The sequence below is a fragment of the Trachypithecus francoisi genome, unplaced genomic scaffold, assembly GCF_009764315.1.
Source record: "Trachypithecus francoisi isolate TF-2019V2 unplaced genomic scaffold, Tfra_2.0 Lachesis_group6, whole genome shotgun sequence".
NCBI classification, from domain to species: Eukaryota; Metazoa; Chordata; class Mammalia; order Primates; family Cercopithecidae; genus Trachypithecus; species Trachypithecus francoisi.
In genome coordinates this window covers 66,484,970-66,510,118 of record NW_022681471.1, presented here as the reverse complement: position 1 = coordinate 66,510,118, position 25,149 = coordinate 66,484,970, and the positions used below count along the sequence as shown (strand labels likewise).

Below are 25,149 nucleotides of genomic sequence, written 5' to 3'. Positions count from 1 at the left end.
ACAAGATCTCAAAAACAAAAACAAAAACAAAACCCGAAGAAATGTCACTCATGGTGATTCTTAATTTACTTAACTGTAGCAATTCAGGCTGCATTTGAGTTCTTATAGCAAACTTAAAGTCATAACACGTAGTCAGCGAGCATCTGCTTAAATGCTTCCTGTGACAGGGAACTTAGTCCCTTCTAACACTGCCCATTTCATCTTCAATCAGCTCTGCTCTAACTTCCACCCAATAATCTTAATTCTGTCTCTTGGAGTCAAACCTTACAAATAAAATTCTCTTTCTCATGACAACGCTGTAGAAACTGGAAGACAGTAGCCATGCCCCCACTCCAGACTCAAGGCTTCTCTTCTTAATCTTTATTTTGTATGTGTTCCTCTTTGAAAGATAACTGTCATATCTGAGCAAAATACTTGAGGTATGGTTTTACAAACTCAGCAACAAAGGAAATAATCACCTGCATTCTAGATACTACACTACTATTAATGCAGTCTCAATTTCCATTAACTTTTTGGCAGCCATATTAAACATCGACTCATCCTGTAGAGTTGCTATTTTTTAATTTTTAATTTGTTTTATGAAACTGGTGCAAGATATCATATTTTTTATCAAATTTATTTTGTTATTTTTGGACCATCTTTGCAATTTAGTACATTCTTGGATTCCTGGTTCTATCATCCATCATATATATTTACCCTCCCTTTACAGTTCTCTCTTAACACTTGATAAGTATACTGTTATTACATCTCCATCCAAGCCATTAATTAAAATGTTGAAACCAAGATGAAGTCAGGTACAGAGCCCTACAACTCACCACTAACAACTTCTCTTTGCAGTAGTGAAGCAAAATTTTCTCCTACCTCAGTATACCTGACAGACCTTTCCACCATTGATTTACATTAATCACAATAGCTCACAAAACACCAGACATACCCAAGGAGTGGCAGGACTCCTTAGAAGAAAATTAAATAAAGGGAAAACCTGTGTGGTTTGGAGAAACATTTATCCAAGTGATTCTGATAAATCTCTCAGAGAATGTGCCCTCATCTCTTGCCCTTTTTAAGAATTCCTACCTCAGGGAAACATAGAATAAATAATTAGCAACTTTTGTAAATGGTTTATTCATCTGTATGCTGGAGCTAATAATATACAACTCCTAGGACTGTTATGAGGACTAAATGACTAATACATATAAAGTACTTAGCACAATGCCTGGTATGTAATAAGTGCTCAACATAAGTAGTACTTAAAAAACCTTTCAGACTCCAACTAAAGGAATAATATTCTAGCTTATGTTTCCTCCATCTTGTTCACCAGGGTGTCATAAAAATAAACATTTTTGTCATGTTCCTTCTGCAACATAAATAAACTCTAATCATTACCTCCCGCATCTATTCGTTAAATGACCATATGCAAAAAGGCCACATTTCCCAGCCCACAAATCTGAGTACAGGACACAGTCCCTGAGGGGCTATAATAGCCACAAATATATTAAAATTTAATACTTTCAAGCTGAGGCTCTACCGTACTGTTTGACTCCCATCCACCCACTACCACCCCAACTATGAATGGCAGAATCAAGACCTCCACATTCTTGAAGGCCCACATCATTTCCCTTCCTGTTGCGATGTTACCTGATCCTGCTGTTTTCAGTAATGGTGACAGAATCCAGGTAGGGTAATCCAGATTGGCCATGCAATGAGATAATTCCAAGATGTCTATGGCTGCAGGACAGATTGTGATACTCCACTCTGTTCATACCCATATCTCTCTGTTCACACTCATATCATGATATCCCCACCTCCCAACCCCCACCTTGGGTCACTGTGTTTTGCATGTCATATCTCAGGACTTCTGGTAACCAAAAGTGGATGCTGAAGTAGGACAAGAGCTGAATCTGGAACCAGAGAAATCTATGAGTCTGTAACATTGGAAAACGTTGTATGCTATGACTTTTCTAATTGACAGGTTAAGAGTAATTGCCATATTATTATAAAAATAAAAATTTCCCACATCTACATTGTGCTTTGTGGTTTATAAAATACTTCAATGAGCACTTTTCTCCTTTGTTCATCAGAACAGTTAAGTAGCTTCATTTGAGGGAAACAGTGCTGAAAAATTAAACAGAAATTATCTTCATCAAACTTAAATATGTATTATTCCTCCACATATATACAATAATCATTTATGTCGCAGCTCCCAGCGTGAGTGACACAGCAGATGGGTAATTTCTGTGTTTTCAACTGAGGTACCGGGTTCATCTCAGTGGGGCATGATGGACAGTTGATGCTGGTCCACGGATGCAGCCTGACCAGTGAGAGCTGAAGCAGGGTGAGACATCACCTCACCTGGGAAGCACAAGGGAGAAGGGCATTCCTTTTCCTAACCAAGGGAAATTGAGACACACAACACCTGGAAAATCGAGTAACTCCCACCCTAATATTGTGCTTTACCAAGGGTCTTAGCAAATGGCACACCAGGAGATTATATCCCACACCTGGCCTGGAGGGTCCCATGCTGCACAGAGCTACCCTCATTGCTAGCACAGCGGTTGGAGATCTAACTGCAAGGCAGCAGTGAGGCTGAGGGAGGGGCGCCCGCCATTGCTGAGGCTTAAGTAGATAAACAAAGCCACTAGGAAGCTCGAATTGGGTGGAGTCCAAAACCGCTCAAGGAGGCCTGCCTGCCTCTGTAGACTCCACCTCTGGGGACAGGGCATAACTAAACAAAAAGCAGCAGAAATCTCTGCAGATTTTAAAGTCCCTGTCTGACAGCTTCGAAGAGAGCTGTGGTTCTCCCAACATGGAGATTGAGATCTGAGAATGGGCAGACTGCTTGCTCAAGTGGGTCCCTGACACCTGAGTAGCCTAACTGTGAGACATCCCCCACTAGGTGCAGACCGACACATCACATCTCACATGTCTGGGTACACCCTGAGACAAAGCTTCCAGAGCAAGAATCAGACAGCAACACTAGCTGTTCAGCAATATTCTATCTTCTGTAGCCTCCGCTGTGGATACCCAGGTAAACAGGGTCTGGAGTGGACCTCAAGTAAACTCCAACAGACCTGTAGCTGAGGGTCCTGACTGTTAGAAGGAAAACTAACAAACAGAAAGGACACTCACACCAAAACCCCATCAGTATATCACCATCATCAAAGACCAAAGGCAGATAAAACCACAAAGATGGGGAAAAAGCAATGCAGAAAAGCTGGAAATTCAAAAAATCAGAGCACATCTCCCCCTCCAAAGGAATGTAGCTCATCACCAGCAACGGAACAAAGCTGAACAGAGAATGATTTTGACAAGTTGAGAGAAGAAGGCTTAAGTCGATCAAACGTCTCAGAGCTAAAGGAGGAACTATGTAACCAGCGCAAAGAAACTAAAAATCTTGAAAAAAGAATGGATGAATGCATAACTAGAATAATCAATGCAGAGAAGACCTTAAAATAACTGATAGAGATGAAAACCATGACTTGAGAACTACATGAAAAATGCACAAGCTTCAGTAACTGACTCGATCAACTGGAAGAAAGATTATCAGTGATTGAAGATCAAATGAATGAAATGTAGTAAGATAGAAATGTAGAGAAAAAAGAGCAAAAAGAAAGGAACTAAGCCTCCAAGGAACACAAGATTATGTGAAAAGACCAAATCTACATCTGATTGGTGTGCCTGAAACTGACAGGGAATATGGAACAAAGTTGGAAAACACTCTGCAGGATATCATCCAGGAGAACTTCCCCAACCTAGAAAGGCAGGCCAACATTCAAATTCAGGAAATACAGAGAATGCCAAAAAGATACTCCTTGAGAAGAGCAACTCCAAGACACATAATTGTCATATTCACCAAGTAGAAATGAAGGAAAAAATGTTAAGGGCAGTCAGAGAGAAATGTCGGGTTATCCATAAAGGGAAGCCCATCAGACTAATAGCAGATCTCCTGGCAGAAACTCTCCAAGCCAGAAGAGAGTGGGGGCCAATATTCAACATTCTTAAAGAAAAGAATTTTAAACCCAGAATTTCATATCCAGCCAAACTGATTTTCGTAAGTGAAGGAGAAATAAAATCCTTTACAGACAAGCAAATGCTTAGAGATTTTGTCACCACCAGGCCTGCCCTACAAGAGATCCTGAAGGAAGCACTAAACATGGAAAGGAACAACTGGGACCAGCCATTGCAAAAACAAGCCAAAATATAAAGTCCATCGATGCTAGGAAGAATCTGCATCAAATAATGAGCAAAATAACTAGCTAATATAACAATGACAGGATGAAGTTCACACATAACAATATTAATCTTAAATGTAAATGGACTCAAAGGTCCAATTAAAAGACACAGACTGGCAAATTGGATAACGAGTCAAGACCCATCAGTTTGCTGTATTCAGGAGACCCATCTCACATGCAGAGACACACATAGGCTCCAAATAAAGGGATGGAGGAAGATCTACCAAGCAAAGAAAAAAAAAAAAAAAAGCAGGAGTTGCAATCCTAGTCTCTGATAAAATGGACTTTAAACCATCAAAGATCAAAAGAGACAAAGAAAGCCATTACATAATGGTAATGGGATCAATTCATCAGGAAGAGCTAACTATCCTAAATATATATGCACGCAATAAAGGAGCACCGAGATTCATAAACAAGTTCTTAGAGACTTACAAAGAAACTAAAGAAACTAAGACTCCCATACAATATTAACGGGAGATTTTAATACCCCACTGACAACATTAGACAGATCAATGAGACAGAAAGTTAACAAGGATATTGAGGAGTTGAACTCAACTCTGCATCAAGTGGACCTAATAGACATCTACAGAACTCTCCACCCCAAATCAACATAATATACATTCTTCTCAGCACTACATTGTGCTTATTCCAAAATTGACCACATATTTGGAAGTAAACCACTCCTCAGCAAATGTAAAAGAAAAGAAATAATAACAAACTGTCTCTCAGACCACAGTGCAATCAAACTAGAACTCAGGACTAAGAAAATCAATCAAAACAGCTCAACTACATGGAAACTGAACAACTTGCTCCTGAATGACTACTGGGTACATAATTAAATGAAGGGAGAAATAAAGATGTTCCTTGAAACCAATGAGAATGAAGAGGCAACATACCAGAATCACTGGGACACATTTAAAGTAGTGCGTAGAAGGAAATTTATAGCACTAAATGTCCACATGAGAAAGCAGGAAAGATCTAAAATTGACACCATAACATCACAATTAAAAGAACTAGAGAAGCAAGAGCAAACACATTCAAAAACTATCAGAAGGCAAGAAATAACTAAGATCAGAGCAGAACTGAAGGAGATAGAGACACAAAAAACCCTCCAAAAAATCAATGAATCCAGGAGATGGTTTTTTGAAAACATCAACAAAATTGATAGACCGTTAGCAAGAGTAATAAAGAAGAAAAGAGAGAAGTATCAAATAGATGCAATAAAAAATGGTAAAGGGGATATCATCACCAATCCCACAGAAATAAAATCTACCATCAGAGAATACTATAAACACCTCTATGCAAATAAACTAGAAAACCTAGAAGAAATGGATAATTTCCTGGACACTTACACTCTCCCAAGAATAAACCAGGAAGAAGTTGAATCCCTGAATAGACCAATAACAGGCTCTGAAATTGGGGCAATAATTAATAGTCTGCCAACCAAAAAAGTCCAGGACCAGATGGATTCACAGCTGAATTCTACCAGAGGTACAAGGAGGAGCTGGTACCATTCCTTCTGAAAATATTCCAATCAATAGAAAAAGAGGGAATCCTCCCTAACTCATTTTATGAGGCCAACAACATTTTTATACCAAGCCTGGCAGAGAAACAAAAAAAAAAAAAGAGAGAATTTTAGACCAATATTCCTGGTGAACATCGATGCAAAAATCGTCAATAAAACACTGGCAAACTGAATCCAGCAACACATCAAAAGGCTTATCCACCATGATCAAGTGGGCTTCATCCCTGGGATGCAAGGCTGGTTCAACATACTCAAATCAAAAAATGTAATCCAGGATATAAACAGAACCAAAGGCAGAAACCACATGATTATCTCAATAGATGCAGAAAAGGCCTTTGACAAAATTCAACAGTCTTCATGCTAGACACTCTCAATAAATTCAGTATTGATAGAACGTATCTCAAAATAATGAGATATTTTTGAAAAACCCACAGCCAATATCATACTGAATGAGCAAAAGCTAGAAGCATTCCCTTTGAAAACTGGCACAAGACATGGATGCCCTCTCTCACCACTCCTATTCAACATAGTGTTGGAAGTTCTGGCTAGGGCAATCAGGCAAGAGAAAGAAATCAAGGGTATTCAGTTAGGAAAAGAAGAAGTCAAATTGTCCCTGTTTGCAGATGACATGATTGTATATTTAGAAAACTCCATTGTCTCAGCCCAAAATCTCCTTAAGCTGATAAGCAACTTCAGCAAAGTCTCAGGATACAAAATTAATGTGCAAAAATCACAAGCATTCTTATACACCAGTAACAGACAAACAGAGAGCCAAATCATGAATGAACTCCCACTCACAATAGCTTCAAAGAGAGTAAAATACCTAGGAACCCAACATACAAGGGATATAAAGGACCTCTTCAAGAAGAACTAAAAACCACTGCTCAGTGAAATACAAGAGGACACAAACAAATGGAAGAACATACCATGCTCATGGATAGGAAGAATCAATATTGTGAAAATTACCATACTGCCCAAAGTAATTTATAGATTCAATGCTATCCCCATTAAGCTACCAATGAGTTTCTTCACAGAATTGGAAAAAACTGCTTTGAAGTTCATATGGAACCAAAAAAGACCCTGCATTGCTAAGACAATCCTAAGCCAAAAGAACAAAGCTGGAGGCATCACGATACCTGACTTCAAACTATACTATAAAGCTACAGTAACCAAAAGAGCATGGTACTGGTACCAAAACAGAGATATAGACTAATGAAACAGAACAGAGCCCTCAGAAATAATACCACACATCTACAGCCATCTGATCTTTGACAAACTTGACAAAAACAAGAAATGGGGAAAAGATTCACTATTTACCCAGTGGTGCTGGGAAAATGGCTAGCCATAAGTAGAAAGCTGAAACTGGATCCTTTCCTAACTCCTTACACGAAAATTAATTCAAGATGGATTAGAGACTTAAATGTTAGATCTAAAACCATAAAAACCCTAGAAGAAAACCTAGGCAATACCACTCAGGACATAGGCATGGGCAAGGACTTCATTTCTAAAACACCAAAAGCAATGGCAACAAAAGCCAAAATTGACAAATGGAATCTAATTAAACTAAAGAGCTTCTGCACAGCAAAAGAAACTACCATCAGAGTGAACAGCTAGCCTATAGAATGGGAGAAAATTTTTGCAATCTACTCATCTGAAAAAGGGCTAATATCCAGAACCTATGAAGAACTCAAACAAATTTACAAGATAAAACAAGGAATCCCATGAAAAAGTGGGCAAAGGATATGAACAGACAGTTCTCAAAAGAAGACATTCATACAGCCAACAGACACATGAAAAAAATGCTCATCATCACTGGCCATTAGAGAAATGCAAATCAAAACCACAATGAGATACCATCTCACACCAGTTAGAATGGCAATCATTAAAAAATCAGGAAACAACAGGTGTTGGAGAGGATGTGGAGAAATAGGAACACTTTCACACTGTTGGTGCGACTGTAAACGAGTTCAACCATTGTGGAAAACAGTGTGGCGATTCCTCAAGAATCTAGAACTAGAAATACCATATGACCCAGCCATCCCACTACTGGGTATCAACCCAAAGGATTATAAATCATGCTGCTATAAATACACATGAACAGTATGTTTATTGAGGCACTATTCACAATAGCAAAGACTTGGAATCAACCCAAATGTCCATCAGTGACAGACTGGATTAAGAAAATGTGGCACATATACACCATGGAATTCTATGCAGTCATAAAAAAAGGATGAGTTTGTGTCCTTTGTAGGAACATGGATGCAGCTGGAGACCATCATTCTCAGCAAACTATTGCAAGAACAGAAAACTAAACACCACATGTTCTTACTCATAGGTGGGAATTGAACAATGAGATCACTTGGACACAGGAAGGGGAACATCACACACCAGGGTCTGTTGTGGAGAGGGGACAGGTGGGAGGGATAGCATTAGGAGATATACCTAATGTAAATGACTAGTTAATGGGTACAGCACACCAACATGTCACATGTATACATATGTAACAAACCTGCACGTTGTGCGCATGTACCCTAGAACTTAAAGTATAATAATAAAAAGATTAAAATATAATAATAATAATTACCTCTGTCAAGCAATCTAGTGTGATCAAAAAAAAAGTTAAATAACAGCTACTTTGCACCACAAGGCATGAAACTCTAAGCTTCTTATCTTTTAGGACGGATAATATTAACTTTATTTTACAAGTAAGGAAATCAAGTCTGTATGAGGTTAATTTGCTCAGTCCACTTAACAAATAGTAGAACTAGGAGACAAAGCTGCTCTAATCTGACTCCAAATCTTCTGCTTTATTTTCTACCTCAGCATTTCAAAGTGCCATTCGACTGCCTTGATTAAAATGCCTGACATCCTCCCTGTCAGGAAACAGGCAGTGGCTAACTGAAGCCATCTTCCTAAAAGACATCTTTCAACTCACAAGTTCCTAAGCCAAGTTCTCACAAAAGAATAAGTTTCCTTTCCAAGAAGCCAAGTTTCTATTCCATGCTAAAGACCTTTCTTTTTAATCTTTCAGGTATACAGCCATAGAGCCTCACCCATCTGCAGAATAGATGTTGACACATATTGCACTAAACAGAGCTCCAACCCGACCTTTAATCTTGCAGCATTATGTCAGCCGTTATCAAAGCATCTGGCGCAGTGTCTCACTGCAGAGATTGTGCACAAATTAGAAATACTGTAATCTATGAAAATTCATTCTTCACTCTCCATGTTTTTCAGCCCCAACCCTTCACATTGCAGTCCCAGCAAAGGACAGAGAGGCATCCACATGGGAGAAATCCAGATAACGCAGGCCAATTTCTACTTCAGCCCACAAACAACCAGGAAATAGATAGCCAGTCTTGCAGATGAGAGATTAGATACTGTTCTAAGCCTACCACTTTCTCTTACACAGCTCTCTAAAACATCGCAAGGTATGCTCCTCAACTCAATTCTTTTATTTATTTATTTATTTATTTATTTTTTATTATACTTTAAGTTCTAGGGTACATGTGCATAACGTGCAGGTTTGTTACATAAGTATACTTGTGCCATGTTGGTGTGCTGCACCCATCAACTCGTCAGCCCCCATCAACTCGTCAGCACCCATCAACTCGTCATTTACATCAGGTATAACTCCCAATGCAATCCCTCCTCCCTCCCCCCTCCCCGTGATAGGCCCTGGTGTGTGATGTTCCCCTTCCCAAGTCCAAGTGATCTCATTGTTCAGTTCCCACCTATGAGTGAGAACACGTGGTGTTTGGTTTTCTGTTCTTGCGATAGTTTGCTGAGAATGATGGTTTCCAGCTGCATCCATGTCCCTACAAAGGACGCAAACTCATCCTTTTTGATGGCTGCATAGAATTCCATGGTGTATATGTGCCACATTTTCTTAATCCAGTCTGTCACAGATGGACATTTGGGTTGATTCCAAGTCTTTGCTATTGTGAATAGTGCCGCAATAAACATACGTGTGCATGTGTCTTTATAGCAGCATGATTTATAATCCTTTGGGTGGATACCCAGTAATGAGATGGCTGGGTCGTATGGTACTTCTAAGTTCTAGATCCTTGAGGAATTGCCATACTGTTTTCCATAATGGTTGAACTAGTCTACAATCCCACCAACAGTGTAAAAGTGTTCCTATTCTCCACATCCTCTCCAGCACCTGTTGTTTCCTGACTTTTTAATGATTGCCATTCTAACTGGTGTGAGATGGTATCTCATTGTGGTTTTGATTTGCATCTCTCTGATGGCCAGTGACGATGAGCATTTTTTCATGTGTCTGTTGACTGTATGAATGTCTTCTTTTGAGAAATGTCTATTCATATCCTTTGCCCACTTTTTGATGGGGTTGTTTGCTTTTTTCTTGTAAATTTGTTTGAGTTCTTCGTAGGTTCTGGATATTAGCCCTTTTTCAGATGAGTAGATTGCAAAAATTTTCTCCCATTCTGTAGGTTACCTGTTCACGCTGATGGTAGTTTCTTTTGCTGTGCAGAAGCTCTTTAGTTTCATTAGATCCCATTGGTCAATTTTGGCTTTTGTTGCCGTTGCTTTTGGTGTTTTAGACATGAAGTCCTTGCCCATGCCTATGTCCTGAATGGTATTCCCTAGGTTTTCTTCTCGGGTTTTTATGGTATTAGGTCTAACATTTAAGTCTCTAATCCATCTTGAATTAATTTTTGTATAAGGAGTAAGGAAAGGATCCAGTTTCAGCTTCCTACTTATGGCTAGCCAATTTTCCCAGCACCATTTATTAAATAGTGAATCCTTTCCCCATTTCTTGTTTTTGTCAGTTTGTCAAAGATCAGATGGCTGTAGATGTGTGGTATTATTTCCGAGGACTCTGTTCTGTTCCATTGGTCTATTTCGGGTCGGAGTTAGCTCAAGCGGTTACCTCCTCCTGCCGGACTTTCTATCCTGAACTCAATTCTAATTAGCTGATTCATTCACTTCATGCCTTACCTATTTTAATTAGCTCTTTTCTTCAAGATTTACCAATCCCTCCTTCTACACTAAATAGCATCCCTAAACAGCTACACAGTGTTATGACCTGCTACAGTTAAAAAGATGGAAAAGTTGTCATTCATGGTTTGGTATTCCACTAACTTTGGCCTGATGTCAGACCAGACACAAAGAATGCCTTCAGGAGCTGGCATGCGGAGCCAAGAATCATTGGGGCCACATACAACCTAGTCTCAGCTCCAGCCAGATGAAACTACTGGATGCTATGAGGTCACATACTGTTTCCCAGACAAACCAAGGCAGAGCCCAAAACTCTGCATTACCTCCTCAAAATGGCCTCTCATCCCTAAAAGAAAAAAAAAGGAAAAAAAAAGAAAAAAACTTTGTCCAACTTTGGGTGCAACTAGCCTCTTTTGAATCTCTCCTCAACCAGCCCTTGCCCCTGTATTTCCCTGTCTTCTTATTTGATCTGTTTTCTATTCTGGTTCTCAGCTGAGTATCAACTTCTGTTAAGTACCTGATTCTTTGCTTTGGTATGGATCAGCATAGTCTTGTATGAGGTCACATACTGCTTCCCAGACAAACCAAGGCAGAGCCCAAAACTCTGCATTACCTCCTCAAAATGGCCTCTCATCCCTAAAAGAAAAAAAAGAAAAAAAACTTTGTCCAACTTTGGGTGCAACTAGCCTCTTTTGAATCTCTCCTCAACCAACCCTTGCCCCTGTATTTCCCTGTCTTCTTATTTCATCTGTTTTCTATTCTGGTTCTCAGCTGAGTATCAACTTCTGTTAAGTACCTGATTCTTTGCTTTGGCATGGATCAGCATAGTCTTCAGCCATCTTCCTAGGTTTACCAACAACAGGCTCGAGTTCTGCAGAACTGGTTTAAAGTGGTCAAAATAGATTTGTACTGGCCAGAATTGAATTTCTTCATCAAAAAATATTTGAACTGATCAAGACCAACTTCTGACCATTTTAAACCCATTTGGGCCATTTTATATTACTAATGCAGGAGCAAGCCACTGAGGGAATCAGGACAAATCAGGAATGAGATGAAGCAGCTTCAATCTGCTTAGAAGACCAGTGGGGGGAGAAAAATGACCTGATGCTAAGGATCATACCATTTGTGGTGGTGGTGCTGGAGGGGGGATAAGAAAGTCCAAGAGGTAAGATCAAACTACTGTGGACCCCAGGGGAAGAGCTAAAATAAACTGATGCTCAGTAACGCAGGATCAAATCACTGGTGTGAGACAGGAGGAGGAAATATGCTGATGCTCTCCAGACAGAATCAGGCCACTGAGATGCATAGATTGCTGAATGGGGATGCTTTTCTATAAGGTGCCATCAAACCACTCTGGGAAAGGGAAGGAAAAGAAGAGGAAGAAGAAGATTGTAAAGGGTCTAGTAATCTGTAAGACAGAGTCAGACCCCTGTGGAGGATTGATGAAAAGGGATGCTGTTTTAAGTAGCAGGACCAAACCACTGTGAAAGAGAGGGGAGAAAAATAAGCTGAAATTTCTTAAAGGAAACTTAAATTCTTTATAGGAAAATAAACAAAAATATGGTGTTCTGTAAAACAGAATCAAATCCTGCTTTTATATTTAATAAAGGGTGTTTATATATATTATTATTATTATCATTTACTCTGCCCTCTGATGGTTGGGTCAAACCATGTTCCCACAAAGGCTTGTGCAGTAATTCTCAGCTGCCCCTAATGGTTGCTAGGCAACAGTGTGGCAGCTGCTGGACGAACGTTGCCCTTTTGACATTAACCCCTGGGTTTCTGAAAGGGAAATAAGATGTACATAAATGAAAAAAATGGGGAAAAAGTGAGATGATAACATCAAATGCTAGGTGGGGTGGAGTGGAAGACAAATTCACAGATCTTCAAAAATAAAAGGGAGACAGTAAAGTAATTGGTGAATGATGGCTATGTGGAAGAAGCAACACTTTGACAAAAGTACAGTCCTATAGACTTAGAAAACATCAAGTCCAGTTCTACATAAGACTTCTGAGTCCTCTTATGACATCCCTAACCAGTGGTGCTTGAATACTTTATGCAAAAAAGTAGTCATTGGAAAAAGTAGTAGTTCCTGGACAACCTACTCCATTTTCCTATAATGCCAGTCAGTTTTAAAAATTTTGAACCCCAAATTTCTTCCGTATGGATTTCACCCAGAAGTCTGAATCCTGTCTTCTAGAGCAGGGGTTGGCAAACTAGGGCTTACAGGCCATACCCAACTCACTGCCTATTTTTGTACAGAGCATGAGCTAAGAATGGTTTTTACATTTTTAAATAGTTGAAAAAATGAAAAAAAATAACATTTTGTGACATATGCAAAATTACATGAAACTGAAATTTCAGTCCATGAATAAGGTTTTGTTGGAACACAGCCATGCTCATTAATTTGCATATTATCTATGGCTGCTTTCTTGCTACCACAGCAGAGTTGAGTAGCAGTAGTTGAGTGGTAGTAGACATTACGGCTCTCAAAGCCCAAAGTATTTTACTATGTGGCCCTTTCCAGAGTAAGTTTGCTGACCACAGATCTAAAGCAACAAAATAGCAGTTTTCAACAGGACTCTGCTTAAGTAAGAATGTAATGGGGATAGTAGATATATGAAAGAGAGTTAATAGACTTCACAGAGAATCCCAAATCCTCAAAGGGAGGAAGGAGACTTGTGCCAAGGTCCTCCAAGACCTTGAATAACTTCAAGTCATTTCCCATGGACTCCAAGGGATAAGGAAGAGATTTAGCTTGTGTGGAGAGAGGGGAGTCTCTAAGAATAAAGTACAGCTGGAAGTGAAGGTTTGGGTCAGACTGTTAAAGGCCTTGAGCACAAAATACATTCTCTTGGCCATCCTGAAAACAAGAGAAGAGCCACTGTTGAGTTTCAGGTTGTGATAGGGTCGATTGACAGGGTAAAAGCAGGGCCTGATGAAGATAATTCATGCTTCTAGATATCATTCTAGTTCTATCTTGGCTCTACACAAGTTGCACTGGTTTGAGAAATTCAGGTCATTCTGGTCACTTAAGTTCAAAACCATCTCAATACAGCTACCCTAGTCTGAACACAATCTGGTTGGAGGTCAGACTCTTACAGTACATGAAAGATGTATGCTGGGTCAATTTCAAAGGAGTTTTGCTTTAGAAGGCATAAGAGATGTGATGAGAGCATCTTGTCACATCTTTCTCTGATTCCTACTCATTTTCAGGACCCAGCTCAACCATACCTCCCCCAGGGCTCTTGCCCTCCTCTGAACTCCTTCAGGACTTCTTTGTGCCACTCACATGGTCCTAACTTATATCCTTTCTAATACTGAGAGCATCTCTTTGTGAAAATGGCCTGTTTCCCCAGAAAAACCTTGAGACCCCAGAGGAAAAGGATTATAACTGAGACTTTTCTGAGTTCCCATGGGATCTGGCTAGTTGAGAGGGATATTTATCCAATGATTAGTGGTCTCTCAGTGTGGGGAGGCCCCACTTAGGGAACCTCAGGCACTTGGGGAGCTCTGTCTGCTCTCGTTACACACTCATCTTTCTAGACTAAGTAGGCTGTAAAGAGGTGAGGTCTAGTGATGTATCCCAGCCAGGCCTGGACTACAATGACTACACAAAGAGCATATAGCTCTTTCTGGCCCTAGTGCCACAAAGTCCCTGGCTCTCCATCATTCCTGCTTTCATAGGCTCAGGGATGAATGTCCTGGTCAGAAAGACAAAGCCCACAGTTCTGACTGCCAGGTATCCAGTCCCATTTTCCATGACCTCTGTTGATGCTGGACCCAACCTTCAGGCTGGACTCAACAGACTCAGGATGAAAATAGACCCTTGGCTGGGAAGGCTGGCTTTCCACAAAGTGCTCTTTCCCCACAATGGCCAAAGCAAATGCCGCCGGCCAGAGCTGAAAGCCAGCCAGCTGCTCCCGACCTTTGCCGGGCAGCACCAAGGAGGCCCAGAGTCAACAGCGCATGGACAGGTTAGCTATTTTATTCCTTCTCATTCCTCAGACATCAGATTTCCCTTCAGTGAATCTAAACAACCAAACAGAACTAAAGTCAGCTCTCGCCTCTAGGAAAAAGTCAAAGATCTTTGGGCCTCAATTGCTAAGAGTTAGAGATTCAGCACATCCCCCACCTCCACTCCTCTCAGCCTCTCAAGGGTGCCAAAACCCACAGGTCACCTTCTGGAGTCACTGTTGAAATTGCTTTTCTCTGTTCCCTTAGGAGAAAGGAAGGAGATGTGCAGGAATGAACTATCAGTACCCACTGTTCTTGTTGGTTCACAGACCAAGGTGAGACTCAAAACAGAGTCCAACCAATTATTCTTCTTGAATTAAGTAGCCAGCCTTCCTTCATCATGAGGGGGCAGGGCTGGGTTTCAGGAACTGACTGAGAGGAACATGGAGAGAGGAAGAGAAGGAAGGGTAAAGAAAAGGACAGTGGGAAAGACCAGGCAGAGACAAAGGGAAGAATATTTGATTGAACATACGCAAGTTTCTTCTGAAAGAGCAACTTTAGGCTAGTGAGTGCGATTAGGAAGGTGGAAAAATTTTGATGGTGGCAAAGATAGAAAATGGTACTGCCTTGGGAATAAAGTTATCTTGTCTGTATCTATAGAAAACATTCTCCTCTCCCAGACTGGGACGAGGTGTTACTGACTTAGAAGATACCTGGGACTAGAAAGGATTACTATCAAACAGAAAGATATCCTTCATCAGAGGTAGTCAATGTCTGATTCAAACTATAAACTATCCCTTTGGTACACAGGTCCCCTCTAATAATAATCATAGACATTTCACAATAATAGTAATAAATACCTCATAATTAACCCCACCTACATGTTGGCAATGTTCTATTCCCAAACTTGTCACCAAGGCACCCCAGCGTGCCATAAGCAATTTAGAGAGGTACTGCAAGACATTTTAAATTTTTGAGGGAAATATATTAACATCTGTCAGATGCCTTGTGAACTACTACCATTAAGCTTTTTGCACCTAATTACTCAATAAACAGAACTGTTTTATATTTCAATATTTCTTTTGGCTTAGGGATGCTGTGAAAAAAATATGAAAACACTAAGGGCACAGTGAATGAAGAAACTTTGGGAATATTTGCTATATGGATTACATGGATTGCTCATGTAATTCTCCAACATTATGAGATAGGTCTTAATATTGTTTGCATTTTGTAGATAAAAAAACTAAAGCTCCAAAAGATAAAGTAATTTGTCCAATGTACACATCTAAATGATGGCAAAGCAGAGATGAAAACACAGATATGGCAGACTCCAGGGACTGTACTCTTAAACCATTCATAATACTGCTTTCCCATAATCAGCTTTGCACACCATGCTCATTGCATATGCAGGCTGTAAAGAATGTCTTGATGGGACAAGTGATGTTTGTGTTACGGAAATAGTATTACTAGTCTAGAAATCCAAAATGTATTTGTCTATTAATCAATGCACATACTATAAAAGGTATATAATAGGGATGCCATTTAAAATTAAGAATTAAATAAATATGAAACAAGCTGAAATTGGGATTCCCACCAAGCTATTTCAACCATTCAACTGCTTTTGAACTAATTCCTGGGAGATCCCCCATGGCTAGTATAATATTATTCTAAATTTTAGTTTTTCTGTATCACTAAGGTTCACTTTTATTTTCTGGTGTGATAAGCAGTGCCTTCTATCTCACTGAATATAAAAGAGAAAGTATCAGCCCCAATTGTCACTGGTTTCTCTCTTATTACCCTGAGGGAATTCAGCCTGAGAACAAGGACAATATACAAAGCAGGGCAGAATCAAGAGAATCACAGAGGAAAGGTGCCAGAGTCATGACTGAACCATACTTGAAACCTGTCCAACCGCTGGACTTTTCTGTTATATGAGCCACTATTCCTCTGTTTTGTTCTGATTAGTATAAGTTGAGTTTTCTGTAATTTGCAACCGAAGCATCCTGAATGAGTTACTTTCCTAAAGCACTTAACACCATGCTTGGTATACTCAGCCATAAGAGCCCAGTTCCAATGCTGATTCCCCACTGAAGCATGTTCTAAACCCCAAAACACAATTTATTGCTCCATTATTTGAGAACTCATGACTCATTATATATAACTTTACTGTATAGTATATCACTGTGGGTTATTTATTTACAGATACTTCTTTACCTAATGTTTCTCCCACTATAAGGTAAAACTGTGGTGCCTTATAAAATGCCTAACAAACAGGAGACCTTCCATAAGTGCGTGTTGCTCTAAACTAAAATGAAACATTAAGCATTCAATCTACATTAGTTCAGTTCTCTTTCCCCTGGTAGGCAGGATAATGCTAGATAGGTCCTATTCTTACTATAAATTCTGACAGCCCAGAGACTTGTCCCACTTTAGCCCTAGGCATGTGCAGAACAACTTCAAATGACAATACCCAGTCTGCTCTTCCAGCATCCAACACCCTGTACCAGACCTGGCAGAAGTCAATGCAGAGGTTGCTGAGACAAACCATGGGCCACACTGAATCCAGCCCAGACAAAGAGTAGCAGTACAATCATGGCCACCACAAAGCTGGCAATCAATCAGAGTAGCACAAGGGTATTTTAAGGAAGACCCCAAAAACATACCCATTCCATTCCCTCCTTGTGTTCCATCTGCAAGCCTGCAATTCTATCACAGGAATTTAATTGTGTTAATTGAGGGCTTTAGCCTTCTTCAAAGCAAATTTATTTCTGTACAATAATTTCCTCTTCTTCTGAACTCCCACAGTACTTAGCACATTCTTCTATTAGCATTTCGCTTATTGGCTTGTGATTATTTCTATACATGTCTGTGTTGCCCACTAGGCTATGAGCCCTTGAGAACAATAATTTTGTTTTCTCAGTCTCTGCATTCTGTGGGCCTACCATAGTACCGAAAACAGAATAAATGCTCAGAAAGTGTTTGTTGAAATTAATTATTGTCAACATTTAATTATTTAAAATAGTGAGGTAGATTTGATGCCAATCGATACTTGATACCTCCTCCTGCAATAGAAACATTTTGGATTTGGAGATGGTGGTCGAATACGTCGATTTGAGCCTTAGTGAATTACTTGCCAATTGTCCTTTCTCAAGGCCTGTAACCTCTTTGAACCTTAGTTTCTTCACCCTCACAATAAAGACAATTATAAACATACTTGCGAATGTAATGTTCTGTGAAAAAGTGTATTTATAACATAACTTAATTGAAGGAGGATTTTTTCATAATTATTTTTGCCTAGGGATAAGTGAAAAATAATTTCATAATTGTTTTTGCCTAGGGATTCCTTCAGAGCTTTGCAGAGATTGCCATTTTACATGCTGGATGTTCCCTGTGGAGTTTTTTTGTGGCAATAAACCTATTCTCCTTCCTCCATTAAATAATAAACAACTTTTATCCTTCTTTAGTCCACCTCCCAGAGCAGTGTTCAAGGTTGGCAAATGGCAATAGGAGCAATCCAGAACTGCACAGAAACCAAAAGCCTCTTAGAATCAACTCTAGAACAGTGTTCTTGCAGATGAGAGCCACACTTTAGTTAATATTAACACCAATTTATGTTTCCTGAGCACCCGCAAGCTGGGTAGTGAAAGAAGTCATCTAGGAACAGAGATGATGATGAGTAAAAGTCACCTTTGAATGCCAAACCAAGCCTGCCAAATTGAACTACTCATTCCTCTTCATACATGCTTTATGATTTTTCTACCTTTAGATCATTCCTCTTGCTGGTACAGAGGTCTGAAATGGCCTTGTACACTTTTCCTAATGTCAAGTGTTAACTATCTTTCAATGCCTGGCTCAAATTCTACCTTTATAAATTTTTCCTTATACAGCAAATTCCTTCTTTCACCTACAAATTGTTTCTCCTTCTTTTATGTTCTTCTCAAAGTGCTTGGCTTCTGGCATTACTACTTTTCTATCATCTCTCTCAGTTAATGTCTCTCCAATTTATCTTCTCCTCCTAGGCACTTGTCTTCTCTTGCCTGAAACATTATAGTTACACACTATGCAGATTCCTTGCCACCAGTCTTTCATTCTTCCAGTCTATACTGCACATTATTGCCAAATACAGCTTTCTAAAATACTTACCCTACCCTGATTTAACATTTCTGATCGTAGGAGAAAAATCTAAATTCAGCAACATGATACACCATAGTAGCTCCAAAATACAGGCCTATGAACTCACTACATCAGAATCATGGTTGGGGGTGGGGGGGGGTGCAGGGATAGTTTGTTAAAGACATAGATTCTCAACCAGATTCTATTTCCTGAAAATCTGTGACTTTAAAGGCATTGCAGATCAGTCAAAGATGGTAAATGTGTTTCATCTTATGGATCAATTCAAATTTACTACAAATAGCCACTTGCAGTTCTCTGTTTTGAAGGATTCTAAGTCATATCCAGGCTTATTGGGAAGAAACACTATGCCTGATTAGCAATTTCTCATGGGCATGGGAGGAACTGATAGTGGTGATCATGCAGGCATTTTTTATTCCTGCTTCAGACACAGAACAACTAGCAATTACCCAGGCAGGTAGGCAATTCTCACCTTTGTGCACCGTTTTGTTCATCTAGAATGCCTCCCTCTGCCCACGCCCTCAACTTCTGAGTTCCTAGAAAATTTCTAAGTATCATCTAAGTTCAATTTAAATATCACCTTTTCTGATAAGTTTTTGTCGACTCTCTGCATCATTCTGTCTCTCATCTGGGTTCTGATAACAATTTTTTTCATAAGCAGAACTTGCCATATTTGCCACTTTAAATCCATTTTTAAATAAAGATGAATATAAACTAATTTTCCTAAAAATACTAAATTAAGTTGTAAACCTCTGTGTATATCTGTCCTATTAGACTCCAACCTACTGAAAATAAGTGACCATACCTTATTCATCTTGTTTTCTTTAAATTCCAAGTTTCTTGCTCAGTTCCTAGTATCCACGGGGTGCTCAGTAAACATGTATTGAACTGAGAGTAGACCTCATTGTGGGGTGTGGGGAAGGAAAGGAAGAGACCTGGTAACTGCATCAAATACATCACCCTTCCCTAGAGAACCATGGAGATAGGGTCAGGTCCATGGATGCAAATGAACACTTCTGAATGAAAGAAGACAAAAAGCATTGATAGGAATACCCTGTGAAATAGGTGCAAAGATGTCTCCTTTCCTACATAATGTCTTCTGGTACTTCATCAGCCTCTTATGGTTTCCCACTCTTCTCAACAGTGTTTTTTGTCTGTATCTCACAATTTGGTATATGCTTGTTTCAGACTGGTGAGCCTTATCTCCATTGTTAGATTGCTCCTATAGACCAAAAAACAGAGCTGAACATTTTCAGAGCTTCCTAGGCAAGTAGCACAGGTTTAGGCACATGTAGGCACTTAAAAAGACCTGTTAATTGATTTATTGAGTGATGCTGTTTTTCATGATTTAAGAGGTCAGATGTTTATGTGATACTTAGTCCAGTTGTTATTGCACTCCAAAACCAGAGAAAATGTTCAGAGAAACTCTTGTTTGTGGAAAAGCAAAAACCTCCCACCTCCACACTAATTTTCCCAGAGCTTACTTCTCCAGATTAACAATGCCTTACCTGTGCCCTGTAGTTGGAAAACAAGACTAATTTGTGTGTCTAGCATGGCATAGTAGAAAAAGTTGTGGAGCTAGAGTTAGGTGATTTGGATTCTTATTCTGACTCTGCCAACAACTTTCTGTATGACCCTGTGCAAGACACTTCCATCCAGCTTTACTGTCTACTAACTGAGGAAGGTAGACTCCAAGGTCTCTAGGGCTCTTTCTGTTTTAAGTTTCTATTGTTTGATTAAGGCAAGTGTGTTTAGCATGAGGGACATGAATGGGGGTGTTGAACAGTGCTTGTCCTCAAGTATTTTATGGAGTTGTTATTTTTCCAACAGAACTTCCGAATGTCTACTATATGTCAAACACTGTTCTGGAGACTAAAAATGTAGCCTTGAACAAAACAAAGTCCTTATTCTCAAGTGCTTATGTTCTAGTAAGGAAAGATAGACTATAATCAAATAAACAAGCAAAATCATAGTATGTCAATGAATGCAATGGAAAACAAAAAAGCAGAGTGAATTAGTCCATTCTCACATTGCTAATAAAGACATGCTTGAGACTGGGTAATTTATAAAGGAAAGAGGTTTAATTGACTCACAGTTCAGCATGGCTGTGGAGGCCTCAGGAAACTTACAACTGTAGTGGAAGGAAAGCAATCATGTCCTTCTTCACATGGTGGCAGCAAGGAGAAGAGCCAGGCTAAAGGGGGAAAAGCCCCTTATATAACCATCAGATCTCACGAGAACTCACTCACTATCATGAGAACAGCAGCATGGGGCTAACGGCCAGCCACATGATTCAATTACCTCCCACTGGGTCCCTCCCACGACACATGGGAATTATGGGAACTACAATTTATGATGACATTTGGGTGTGGACACAGCCAAACTATATCATTCCATGCCAGCCCCTCCCAAATCTCATGTCCTCACATTTCAAAACACAATCATGCCTTCCCAACAGTCCCCCAAGGCCTTAACTCATTCCAGCATTAACTCAAAAGTCAAACTCCAAAGTTTCACCTGAAACAAGGCAAGTCCCTCTGCCTATGAGCCTAGGGCTGATAAGATAAAAAGCAAGTTAGTAAAATGAAAAGCAAGTTAAAATCAAAGATGTAAAATCAAAAGCAAGTTAGTGACTTCCTAGATACAGTGGGGGTACAGATGCTGGATAAATACACCCATTCTAAGTGGAAGAAATTGGCCAAAACAAAGGAGCTAAAGGCCTCATGCAAGTCCAAAATCCAGCTGGGAAGTAAAATCTTGAAGCTCCCAAATGATTTCCCTTAACTCCATGTCTCACATCCAGGTTATGCTGATGTGAGAGGTGGGCTCCCACAGCCTTGGGCAGTGCCACCCCTGTGGCTTTGCAGAGTACGGCCTCCTCCTGGCTGCCTTCACAGGCTGACGTTGAATGTCTTTGGCCTTTCTAGATGCACAATGCAAGCTGTCAGTGAATTTATCATTCTGGGGTCTGGAAGATGGTGGCCCTCTCCTCACAGCTGTACTAGGCAGTGCCCCAGTGGGAACTCTGTGTGGGGTCTCCAATCCCACATTTCCCTTCTGAACTGCTCTAGCAGAGGTCCCCCATAAGGGCTTCACCCTGTAGCAAACTTCTGCCTGGAGATCCAGGCATTTCCATACATCCTCTGAAATTGGGGCAGAGGTTCCCAAACCTCAATTCTTGACTTCTGTGCACTCGCAGGCCCAACACCACATGTAAGCCAATAAGGCTTGGGGCTTGCTCCCTCTGAAGCAACAGCCTGAGCTGTATGTTGGCCCCTTTTTAGCCACAGCTGGAACTGAAGCAGCTGGGATGAGGAGCACCATGTCCTAAGACTGTATAGAGCAGGGGGGCCTTGGGCCTGGCCCATGAAACCATTTTTTCCTCCTAAGCCACAGGGCCTGTGATGGGAGGAGCTGACATGAAGGTCTCTGACATGCCCTGGAGACATTTTCCTCATTGTCTTGGTGATTAACATTTGGCTCCTCATTACTTTTGCAAATTTCTGCAACTGGCTCGAATTTCTCCCCAGAAAATGGGTTTTTCTTTTCTATTGTATCATCAGACTGCAAATTTTCCAAACTTCTATTCTCTTCTTCCTCTTGAATGCTTTGCCACTTAGAAATTTCTTCTGCCAGATACCCTAAATCATCTCTCTTAAGTTCCAAGTTTCACAGATCTCTAATGCAGGAGGAAAATGCCATCAGTCTGTTTGCATAGCAACAGTGATCTTTACTCCTGTTCCCAATTAATTCCTCATCTCCATCTGAGACCACCTCAGCATGAATTTTGTTGCCCATATCACTATCAGCATTTTGGTCAAAACCATTCAAGTCTCTAGGAAGGTCCAAACTTTCCCGCATCTTCCTGTCTTCTGAGCTCTCCAAGTCTCTAGGAAGTTCCAAACTTTCCCACATTTTTCTTCTTATGAGCCCTCCAAACTATTCCAACCACTGCCTGCTACTCAGTTCCAATGTCGCTTTCACATTTTCAGGTATCTTTACAGCAGTACTCCACTCGTGGTGCCAATTTACTGTATTATTCCATCCTCCTGCTGCTAGTAAAGACATATCTGAGACTGGGTAATTGATACAGAAAAGAGGTTTAATTGACTCACAGTTCAGCATGGTTGGGGAGGCCTCAGGAAACCTGCAATCATGGTGGAAGGAGAAGAAGTAAACAGGTCCTTCTTCACATGGCAGCAAGTAGGAGAAGTGTCCAGCAAAAGGAGGGAAAGCCCCTTATAAAACCATCAGATCTGGTGAGAACTCACTATCATGAGAACAGCAGCATGGGGATAACTGCCCTCATGATTCAATTACCTCTAACCTGGTACATCTCATGACACATGAGGATTATTGGAACTACAATCTGTCATGAAATATCACAGAGCAAGAAGAAAAGGGACTGCTAAGGTATATCTAACTATCTTACATATGGTAATAAATAAAGACCCCTTTTATAAAGTTACATTGATTAGTGACATAAGAGAAGTGAGAGAGCCAGCCCTGTAGATATTGGGGAAAGATAATTTAGGCAGAAGGAATAGAAAGTACAGAAGCCTTGAGAAAGAATGTGCTAGAGGTATTCCAGAAACAACAAAGAGGCTAATGTGGTTGGAGCAGAGCAAGCAAGGGGAGAGTAATAAGAGAGGAAGTCAGACAGATAACAGTCAGGTTAAAGAACATGAAAATGCCCTGTAAGCCATTGTTAAGACTTCAGATTTTATTCTGAGTGAGATTGGGAACCATTACAACGTTTAGATCACAGGAAATGACATCATCTGACTTGTTTCTCAAAAGAAGCAATCTAGTTTCTGTCTTCAAAATAGACTGTAGTAGGGAGGGCAGTAAGAGTTGGAGCAAGGAAACCGGTTATGGAGCTATGTTAGAGATGATGATGACTTTTTTAGGGAACACAAATATCTACAATAGAGTCTAAAAAAATAAGTGGCTACACACAGAATAAAGAGTTTAGGTACTGTGGTTGGTGAGCAGTGGCAGGATCAAGTATGTGGATGAAATTATCACAAAGGAGGTGAAGTCGGAGCCAAACATTACAGGATAAAGAGATAGAGTCTTTATCTCTCACATGAGAGTAACAATCCAAGCCCTATAAACTCCACAGGATTCTTGTGAAACTTAACTGAGAGTCTGGATTAAAGAACACTATGTAAGACACAATGTAGAATACAGAGGTAAGGAATTATTATTCCTGATCCTTGACCTACCTGTCCCCTATTTCTCACAAGCAACTAGAGAAAATGATCTGGTAACAGTTTAAGGCAGCCTGGCATGATAAAATCACACCAATGAATTCACTGTCAACTCAAAAGACCATTATTTGTGGTAGCCCATATGTGTTGCTCTATTCCCATGGATAGATAGGGCAGCCCTGACAGGCTAACTAAAGCCTGATAGTTCTGCAACATTTAAGCCTGCAAGCCAAGACTAAAAGTGAAAATATTCACAATATTTGAGATTTGTCCAATCGAAAAGGACCAACATTCAATAACCAGCACCACAGAAGTTGCTCCAACTCAACATCCAACCTGAGGAGTCATCATCCGCACTCCGTAAAGTCACTAAGAGAAAACTCCCAATGTCACAGGCTACAACTCTCTCCCTTTAATTTTTACTCATCCTTGTGACATCCATATCACTCAAGGAACCACCCAAATTCTTAAATAGACTATAAAGAGAGGTGAGTAGAGTTTCCCAGTGCTGTTGCCAGGCAAGCAGAGTCACAAAGAATCTGAACTGGCAGACAGCCAAATACCATGTAGTTTTTTGATTGATTCTGATAAAACAGAGGAGTAGCCAATAGACCTGGCGGTTTTTCCTCCCCCCATCTCTACCTCAATAGCCCCTGACAGCATTTTCCATAGCTCAGTGTGCCACAGAGCATCTACTCAACCAAGTGTTATTTGTCCAACCAAGTATTCTCATTCATAGATAAGAGTACTGGGACAAAGAGAGAGAAAAAGTTTCCCAGTAACAAACCAAGTTCATGGTCCAACTCCAGTCCTAATTATCCTCTCCATCCTTTTCTGCTATAATCAAACTGCCTTCTTTCATCTAGATTTGCACACTCATTTCTCTCATAGGTTCATCATTCTCACCTATGGGTCCTGTATGTTTCCACAGCTCAAAGACATCATTTGGATTATGTCATCATTTTTTAGCCTTGGACACATTTAAAAGACTGTTTGTATGCTAGGAGATCTGGTCTAAAACACCCAAGTTCCTTTTTAATCTTTGGTAGATGAATCATCAATTTGCCAGGCTCAAAACCCTGAAGTTTTTCTGCTTCTTCCTTTTTTTGAGACAGGATCCTATCTGTCACCC

General features: G+C 40.1%; 1 long non-coding RNA gene across 1 annotated transcript in view; it reads right to left on the bottom strand.

Moving 5' to 3' along the window:
* LOC117077954 overlaps positions 1–11,813 on the bottom strand; it is a 349,959-nt gene extending 338,146 nt beyond the window's left edge. Inside the window, exon 1 of the long non-coding RNA XR_004434877.1 lies at positions 11,513–11,813. This is a non-coding gene — a long non-coding RNA (uncharacterized LOC117077954). The remainder of the gene's footprint in view (positions 1–11,512) is intronic.
* Between the last annotated feature and the right edge of the window lie 13,336 nt (positions 11,814–25,149).